The sequence below is a fragment of the Ictalurus punctatus genome, chromosome 7 (assembly GCF_001660625.3).
Source record: "Ictalurus punctatus breed USDA103 chromosome 7, Coco_2.0, whole genome shotgun sequence".
NCBI classification, from domain to species: domain Eukaryota; kingdom Metazoa; phylum Chordata; class Actinopteri; order Siluriformes; family Ictaluridae; genus Ictalurus; species Ictalurus punctatus.
The window spans coordinates 30576345-30586798 of NC_030422.2; the positions used below are offsets into that span (position 1 = coordinate 30576345).

The 10454-nt window shown below is 38.2% G+C and overlaps 1 pseudogene; it reads left to right on the plus strand.

The window, feature by feature from the left end:
• Nucleotides 1-251: 251 nt before the first annotated feature.
• Nucleotides 252-6988, plus strand: LOC108267211 (tripartite motif-containing protein 16-like; annotated as a pseudogene).
• The last annotated feature ends 3466 nt before the right edge of the window (nucleotides 6989-10454 follow it).

The window sequence follows — 10454 nt, forward strand, 5'->3', positions numbered from 1 at the left end:
GGAGAGCAACTTAAACCAGCTACATCCAGCTTAAACCAGCAAAGACCCGCCAACCAACATAGGCTAGTTTTAGCTGGGATTTTTTTTTCAGTAGGTACACCTGGCAACTCTATTCTTACTTTATCGGAAACGAAAGTGAAACACCTGTTAACATCTGAAAGAGACACACCTGTGTTCCACACGGCTTTTACAGCCTGAACCAAGAAGTGTGAGCTGCTCTAAGTGACTGTGTGAGTTTGTGTTATAGTAAAATGGCAGAAGCGAATGTTTCAGTGGCTCAAGATCAGTTCAGCTGTCCAATCTGTCTGGATCTACTCAAGGATCCAGTGACTATTCTCTGTGGACACACTTTCTGTATGGTGTGTATTAATGGCTGCTGGGATCAGGAGGATCAGAAGGGAGTCTATAGCTGTCCTCAGTGTAGACAAACCTTCACTCCAAGACCTGTTGTGGGTAAAAACCCTGTTCTGGCTGAAGTAGTGGAGACACTGAAGAAGACGGGACTCCAAGCTACACGTCCTGCTCACTATTCAGCTGGACCTGAAGATGTGGAGTGTGATTTCTGCACTGGGAGAAAATCCAAAGCCATCAAGTCCTGTCTGGTGTGTCTGGCCTCTTTCTGTGAAACTCACCTCCAGCCTCACTATGAATCTCCTGCCTTTAAGAAGCACAAGCTGGTGGAAGCCTCCAGACGACTCCAGGAGCAGATCTGCTCTCAGCATGACAAACTGCTGGAGGTTTACTGTCACACTGATCAGCAGTGTATCTGTGCTTTGTGTATATTAGATAAACATAAAAGACATGATACAGTATCAGCTGCAGCAGGACGAGTTGAGAAACGGGTAACAATATCTTTTAACAATAGCTTTAAAATCTGTATAGCTTGAGTAAAATTGCATTTGTCTGAGGCCAGTGAAATGCCATTGTTCTGTTTATAGAATTTCTCATTTAATACCTGTAACACACAGAGGGTGAATTATGTGCTGTGGTACTGTTTAGAAGCAGTTGTTGGAGGTGCAGGGAACAACCAGGCAGAGAATTCAGGAGAGAGAGAAGCAGCTTCAGGAACTGACAAAGGCTGTGAAGACTCACAAGGTGAGTTTGGAACTGAAACAGCTGTTTCAGGATCAGTCGGACTCTTCTCTTACCATATAGTCATTGAATGAAGTTCTAGTAAAAGAACTGATTACCCCCCCCCCCCCCCCCATCCTTGTTCTGTAATTGCTACAGTACATATCACATGCTAAATGTCATATAAAGCGCTCATTATCGTTAAGTTCACTTGTGTATCATACAACATGCTGCAACATATTTAACAAGTCCTTTCTCACTACCATCAAGGAAAGGACTCAAACTAGTTGATCTCTCTTTCTCTCACTCTGTCACTGTCTGTGTGTGTGTGTGTGTGTGTGTGTGTGTGTGTGTGTGTGTGTGTGTGTGTGTGTGTGTGTGTGTGTGTGTGTGTGTGTGTGTGTGTGTGTGTGTGTGTGTGTGTCTAATAGCACTCTGCACAAACAGCAGTGCATGAAACTGAGAAGTTATTTACTGCTCTGATCAAATCCATCGAGAGAAGATGTTCTGAACTGACAGCACTGATCAGAGCTCAGGAGAAAGCTGCAGTGAGTGAAGCTGAAGAAGTCATGAAGCAACTGGAGCAGGAGATTGCAGAACTGAAGAGGAGAGACGCTGAGATGGTGAAGCTTTTGGACACAGAGGATCCCATTTATTTCCTCCAGGTAACATAACTGAGGAGAATAATCAAATAAAGTTAGCATAAAATTACATAAAGACTACAAAGATCTACACGTAAAGACTACAAAGTAGTCCAGACTACAAAAGGAACTAAAAGGTTACTGAAATATTCTGTTAGCAAAATGTTGTTATGAGAATATAGCAGTGATTTTGGAGTTAATGCAGAGAATTGCGTTGCAGTGATCCTAAGCTTGGGTTACTGTCTGTATAGAGTTTCGGCGCATGTCCTCTCTGTGTGTGCATGGGTTTCCTCCCACCTCCCAAAGACATTCCAGTAGGATATGGAGGTAAAAAAAAAATCAATATTCATAATATTGAAATATCTAAGTTTGAAAAGCACCCTTCTTTATTTATTTAGTATGAATTAGCATCCTTGATATTAAAAAAAAATTCAGTGTTCAGAGACTCATATTTTCTGGTTTTCAAAAAAGAATCAAGCTTCTATATTTAAATGTATTTTTTCAGTGTTCACAGATTCAGATTCAATAATTCAGTTTTCAGCTATTTATATATATATATATATATATATATATATATATATATATATATATATATATATATATATATATATATATATATGTGTGTATTCAGTTTGCTAATTTCAGTGCTCAAGTTCAGCCAGTCAAATTCGGGTTACAAAATTCAGCATGAAAACATTCAAGCTTCACTTCCTGGTTACTCAGAGCTAGGCAAAGGCAATCGAGCCTGGAGCATGCTGTGCCATTTTGCATCTCCTGCCATTCAGTGTCTCCCCCTCTCAGAACTGCACACCTGTCTCACTATAGCACACACCTGATGCCTATTTGTGTCTTTCATTCATTCTCTTTCTCTCACTCTGTGAGTGTTTGTTTAAATATAGATACTTGCTTTTCTTTTTGAAAACCTGAATTTTAAAATATGAATCTCTGAACCCTGTAAAAAGAAAACTAAGGGATGTTAATTCAAAATAAAGACAGATGTGTGATTTTCAACCTTATATATTTCAGTATTATACATGTAATTATCTTTTTATTTTTAATATTAAGAATTCAATTTTACTTTTCTAATTCAAATCTGTCACTTTTTTTTTTTTTACTTCCATAGTAGGATTGACTAAGATAAATTGCACCTAGGGGTGAATGAGTGTATGAATGTGTGTGTGCATAATGCCCCACGATGGACTGGCATCCCATACAGGGTTTATTCCTGCCTAATGCTTAGTGTTTCCAGGATAAGCTCCAGATCCACTGCAACCCTGCTAGGGATAAGTGGTTACTGAATGTGAGTGTGCGAGAGTCAGATTTACTGGAATATATTATTCATCTGAAGCCATCCATGTGAAAGCACTTGTCTGGATGCATATAAAAATATTTTCTGTTTTTGATTCCACCCAAAAATGGGCATTTTCAGCATAGTGTAATAAATGATCTGTGGGGTATTTTGAGCTGAAACTTTAGACACATTCTGGGGACACCTGAGACTTACATTACATATTGTAAGATGGCTTAAAATAGGTCTCCTTTATTTAATACTTTGTTCCCTGACACTCTCACTGTAGACTCCCACTAAATAAAACCCCACCTGCCACATACTTCTTGTGACCAGCTTTGTACAGTTTGCTGTGTGACTTTTTTTTTTTTTTTTGAATGGTTAAAGATAAACTGGCACATGGGCACACTCTTTTTTATTAGAAGACTACAAATACTCCTATTGCAATGTGTACAAGCACCAGTCCATGTCACATGTTTGTTCTGTACTGTCACTTCCTCTGTGGTTTCACTTCTTTTCTTTTTGATTATTTTTTAATTCTCTTTGTTTCTCTTTGTCTCTATGTAGAGTATTCAGTCCCTCTTGACCCATCCTGGATCTGCAGATTTACCCGTGATCGCGGTCAGTTCTTTCCTCTCTTTTGAAGATGTAGTAAAGTATGTGTCTCTGCTGCAAGAGAAGGTGGAAGCGTGCTCTAAAGAGCAGTTTGAGAAGATATCAAGTGAAGGTAAGGCAGAGCTACTAACATAACTCTTCAAATATATTTAGCACAACGAATTCCATAAAAGTTCAATAATATTACACAATACACAATATCATATTCGATTTATTTGTGATTGTGCCAGAGGTACTTGCAATAAATATAATTTCAGCTCCTAAGTAACTCTAAAATGCTGCTTTTTTTTATATCACATTGTAGACGTAACTATACAACATTTCTGATTCTTTTTGTTTTATATACCTAAAAGCATAAATATTGCTATTTGAGCATAGATCAGCTTTTTTTTTAATCTATATGCAGCCATAAATCATAATAAGTCTTATAATAAATGTTTATACTTGTACTGTATGTGTTTATGTAAGATTTTTTGTTTTCCCATCATCATGTGATGACGTGGGCTTGACCTTTCATGCCTACATATTTTATTCAGGCAGCAGACCAGTGAGTGGGTGTGGCCTGTTACAGAGAGAAGGGACACAGTTTTAAGACCGTGTTCAGCAATTTATTTAATTTCTCTATGTTCTTATGATTGTTTTCAATAACGAAATTAAGTATTCAAAACATAAAGCATCTACTGCGATTCCTCCACGGAAGTGTCGGAAAGGGTCACAACACTAACATAGTGGGGTTCGCACACTTTCTCCCTGTAGGCCTGGACTGCAGTAGTTTACAAAGGGTCGCTTTCTTCCTAAACTGTCTCTTAATAGGTTTTTTAGGGACAATAAGCCTTTATTTCTGGCAGTGTTTCAAGATGATGTTTTGGTGAAAGCTTTAATATGGCTGATTAAGCTCAGATCTGAGTGTAGTAGAACCCCAGGATGTCGGACTTGGTCTTTGGTTTTTAGCCCCATGGAGTCAAGATGTACAATAATTCTGAGCTGGTCCTCCTGCCTGCCAAACACAAAAACCTCTGCTTTGTCCTTATTTAATTGAAGGAAATTTTGACTGATTAAACTATTTATATGCTCCATCCACTGACACAATGAATCTCTTGGCTTGTAATCATTTGTTGAGAAAACAACATATAGTTGAGTATCATCTGCTTAACTATGGTAAGGAATGTTCTGTAGAATTTGATATAATGGGAACATGTAGAGATTAAATAAAATGGCTCCAAGAATTGAACCTTGTGGGATAACGTGTGTCATTATGGTGATGTCATTTAAAACCTTTATAAGCGCAGTCTCTGTCCTGTGGTGTGGTCAGAAACCTGATAGAAATTTGTCAAAATATCAATTTACATTAAGAAATGTACTAAGTTGGTTGTAAACAATTTTCTCAATTAATTTACCTACGAAGGGAAGATTTGAAACAGGTCTGTAGTTGCTTAGTTTGGAAGCATCCAGGGATCTTTTCTTTAAGAGGAGTTTAATAACTGCTGTTTTTAATGATCTTGGGAAAATACCTTTTAAGAGTGAGCTATTAATAATTTGTTGAAGTTCTGTAGCTATACAGCAGAAAATGTATTTAAAAAAGCCAGTTGGTAAAAAAAAAAAAGAAAAGAAAAAAAAGCAGTTGCCAAACTATGTCCTTGTGAATTTTGTGATCAATCCTGCTAAATTGTGAAATAGTGACTACTTTGATTTTAGGTGGTGGTAATGGTATTAAAAAGTATTAGTTGCCTGTGTGTTATAGATCATCAGCGTAATGTTTTTTACTTTATTGGTAGATTAAGATTAAGATTATTCTTTCTTCTATTTTGCTCAATCCTCTGTGGTGGTAGAATACAAAACATGAGTCCATTTTAAAATAAAAAAAAATATAGAATGTAATAATACAATTAGGAACCTATTATCCGACTCACTTCTAAAGTACAATTCATACTTTGGGCTACACCTACTTCCTGAATGTGATGCTTGTTTGCTCTCTCAATGCTATTGTCATTTTGTCTAATTTTATAGATAACAGTGTCAGAAACCATAACAGCAATTCTGTTTGTGATACTGAACAGCTGCAAGTGGTTGCATGGTTTAGGCATGCAGTTTGCAGTATATACAGTATAAGCTGCACTTACTTATTAGTCATATTATCCTTGTAGCTGCAGTGCAATAATAAAGAATCAATCCATAGACTTAAAATGTCTTGACTAATTGAAAACATTTATATCATACTGCATGTTTGACTGGACAGTTCCCTTAAAACAAAAAGTGTTCTTTTGTCTCATTGTAATAACAGCGATTGTACCTGTAACTGTGTTTAACGGTTTCCTAGTGAAGAAAGTCCTGATCTTACCACCCCAAAGCAGAGAGGAATGTCTAAAGTGTAAGTGTCTCTTCCACACACAGGCACAGAAACACAACAAAAAAGCATCATCCAAAAATTTATTAAAGTTCAAATCCTGATGATGCCACAGCCATCCAAGGCCAGGAGTCCAAGAGAGCATAACTGGCCATGCTCTCAGGGTGGGAGGAGCAACTGACCTGCCAATCATGGGTGTCTGTGAGCTCATGTTCGGGGAGCAGTGCGAAAAGATGTGGTGGGCTGGCTTCATGTGCCTAAGAGGAAGCATGTTGTAGCCTTTGCCCTCCACGGTTGAAAGATAGGTGAGACCTAATTGGAGGGTGGGAATTGGCCATGACTAAATTAGGGAGAAGTTTTTTGTGGAAAAAAATACAGCACTGTAGTAGGATTAAGTTTTCTTTAAATATTTAGGTTACAGTTACGCCACCACAAAGACAAAAAACATAAAACATTTTTAAATAATTTATTTTCTTTCCATCAGATTCCTGTCAACTCACACTGGATCCCAACACAGCACATCACAGCCTCCAACTGTCTGCGTCGAACCGAATGGCAACTGACAGAGGTGAACAGTTGGGTTATGATTATATTAATAATTTGTATGGCCAACAGGTACATAGGTATCAGGAGAGGTATGAACATCCAGAGAGCTTTAACTATTACCACCAGGTGTTGTGTAGTGAGAGTGTGTGGGGTTTCTATAGCACTGTCCTATAAAGACATCAGTAGGAAGGGAGGCAGTTATGAGTGTGAGTTTGGACGCAATGATAAGTCCTGGAATTTACTGTGCAACTCCTCTAGTTACTCGTTCTTACACAACAACCAAGAAACTAATATCTCCATGAGCCCCAGCCCCTCTAGAATAGGAGTGTTTGTGGATTACAAGGCAGGAACTCTCTCTTTCTACAACGTCTCTGACACGATGAAGCTCCTCCACAGAGTTCACACCACGTTCACTCAGCCTCTTTACCCCGGGTTTGGGCTAAATTCTTATTCAGCAGTAGAACTGTGCAATTGAAAACAGATAATTTTGGAAGATTATCTCTGTATGGCATTTATTACTATAAAGTCTATAAAGAAATTCTATTAAAAAAACTAACCAGGGTAAACCAAAAAATAAAAATAGTAAAAATTGGATAAAAGTCAATGATAGAATCTACGAAAGTAAATTGTGTTAAAATTAAAGTAGAAATTAATTGTATAGTCTATGTGTTCATACCTACCACTGTTCTTCATGTAAACAGGTACACAAAATGTATTTCCTTGCTTTGTCTTTGCATTGCTTGATACACATTTGTGGATTTTGGCAGATGCCCTTATCCAGAGCGAGTTATATTTATCCCACTTATACAACTGAGAAGCTGAGGGTTAAGGGCCTTGCTTAAGGGCCCAGCAGTGCCAATGCTGGGATTTGAACTCATGCAGGTCTGATCAGTAATCCAGTGTCTTAAACACTGAGCTACCCTAAATACCCTAGATAAATATCCTGCAGTTTTGGGAAAGCCATTGAAGTAATGGATTCTGTAGCCTTCATGACTATGCCTCAGCAGGGAAGAGTGTTGTTTCTTTACCACGAAGTAATGTTGCCTGTCCAGATACTCTCTAATGTGCACTGTTAAATGTTTGTGAGAGTTTTTTCAGCATACAGAGGTAGTACAGGTGTTGTTGTACCTTCTTCACTAGCATCTGAGAATCATATGACCAGCTCAAATCCTCTGAGGTAGGAGTGCTCAGGTACTCTCTCCTCAGGGCTTCCACTTACTCCAAGTAGGCCCATTCATTATTACTGGTGTTCAGTCCTAGTACAGAGGTGTCATCAGCAACCTTGACAATGATGTTGGGGCGGTTTGTGGTGATACAACTGTATAAAAGTAATCAGTGTCTGATTCACTAAACGGTTGTACATCAGAACAAGTGCAAATGATGAATCAGCATCAGCTGTGTGGAAACAAGCTCCTGTCCTCTAGTCACTTATTTATGTCATTTATATATGACCAACTCCAATTTACCTCAGTGTACATCTAATTAACATGAAACACTCCCTAACGAATTCTAACTAATGTTCCAACAGTGAGCAATAAAAGTAAAGTATTCAGGAGGCTACAGTCATCCAAGATCCAACGGAAGAAAATAATTGAGAGAATAGTGAGCTAATAAAGACCCATGTCTGTATATTCCATGTCTGTGTATAAATGTTATAGTGCTAACACTGTTCAAAGTGCATTATCTACATTGTAATACAAGACTCCTATTTACAGAGTAATGATTCTCAATGTTATTTTCTATTTTCATTCTTATTATTCTTGCTATAATTATCGATGATACTGGTTTTGATGATTTAACTGCAAATCAAGCATTTATTAGTCGGATAAAATTGAATGCTTCAATATATCCTACAGACACACTGACCAGATGTATGCAGATAAATCCATGTTTAATAGACGTGGTGAATCAAATCAATGAAAATATTTCATTATCTCCCATTCAGAATATCGTCTCGACTCCAGAAAACGCTCAGGAACCTAGACCGTTATGTTCTCATGATATGATACACGAACTTAATCAAAGTCTTATGAGGATAAATGACGGTCTTGTTAACTTAATCGAAAACCCTGACAATATTGCGCAAAATTCGGAAAACGATAATGAACGCAACCGCCCAATGGAAAACATACACTCACCTAATACCCAAGATTCTCAAATGGAAAACACACATTCGCCCGATACCCAAGATTCTCAAATGGAAAACTCGCCCGATATCCAAGTAGAGCAAGAGGGTGATGGATTAGATCCTAATATTAGAATAATTAATCGGGAAAGATTCAACAACACTGAGATTAGGAGAAGAGTGAATTTTTCTTCTATCGCGAACGTTGACAGCTTTGCAGATTTTTATAATTATGTTTTAGAGATTTTAAACAGCGCGATTGAAATTGCTAACAATTTAATTTCTGCCAAGGATGTAGTCACCGTTGAAATTAGAGGTGATACGATCAATGTTTCATCACGCGTTCAATTAGACAATGGTGTCATCGATTTAGGTTCTTTTCTGACCATGCTCGAAAATGCAATTCAGAGTAAACGTGAAATTTTTACCGATAATACCCTTGAAATAGTTGTCCAAATCGTTCGACCACCTCGGGGTGGTGGAATTAGAAGGAAAATAGGCCATATATTCAAAACAGAAACCCTGCAGAAGAAAATGCAGCATCTATACATTTTTCACAACAGAGACAACATGTGCTTCGCCTTGTGTGTTAGCCAACTTTTGAATCGTGAAAAAAATGATTTTGAAACTGAACAAATCGCTAGAAAATTACAACACGATGTGGGATTATCCGTAAACACCGCTGTCAGCTTCACTGATGTACCGAGATTTGAGAGACATTTGAATTGCCAAATCGTAATCGTACACTGTTCTGCTAGCAAAGCCGGATACTCTTTCTTTCAAACTAGCAAGACTCCCCACGAAAAAACCATTTACTTGTTTTTACATGACAACCACTATTACGGGGTTAAAAGTATCACCGGACTTTTAGGAACGAGTCATGTTTGTCATTTCTGCCATTCCGGGTTTGACGTTTTATGGAATCATAAATGCTCTTATAGCTGCAACGTTTGTAACGACCCCGATTGTTACAAACACCCTAAGAATGTTACTAAATGTCCAGAGTGTCAGAGACTGTGTAGCTCCCAATACTGTTTTGAGATGCATAAAGCAAAGATTCAATCGCACAAAGGCGAATATTCTATGTGTGAAACGGGGTTCTACTGCGGTAAATGTAAACGTGTGATAAGGGATAAACCTTCTAATCGTGAGAATCACGTATGTGCCCATTCGAAATGCATACTCTGTGGCCAAAAACTCGATGAGGATATCGAGCATAGATGTTTTATACAGAGGGCCAGGAAATAAAGCGAAAATACGGATTATGTGTTTTACGATTTCGAGACTAGGCAGGAAACAGGAACACATGTAGCTAATTTCATATGCTGTATTGATTTTAAGGGAGAGGAGTGGGTGGCTGAAGGGGAGGATTGCGTCAGTGCCTTCTTTAAAAAGTTTCGGTGTAATGCATACCACGGATACAAGTTTATCGCCCATAATGCTAGAGGGTTCGATTCATACCTTTTGTTAAACCATTTAGTGAAAGAAGGAATCACACCTGAAATCATAGCACAAGGCGGTAAAATTTTGTGTTTCATCGATACCGCGTTTCGTCAATCCTACATTGATAGTCTATCGTTCTTACCCATGAAATTGAGTAGCGTCCCGAAAGCCGTGGGGTTTTTCGGAAAGCAAGAAAGGCTATTTTCCCCATTTCTGGAACACCGTAGAACATCAGGATTACGTAGGGCCGTATCCTGACCCTAAGTTTTACGGTGTAGATGGCATGATGCCTAAGGATAGAGAAGAATTCTTTAAGTGATACAGAACGGTTTCTGACAAAGTCTTTGATTTCAAGAAAGAGATGGCGGAATACTGTGTGAA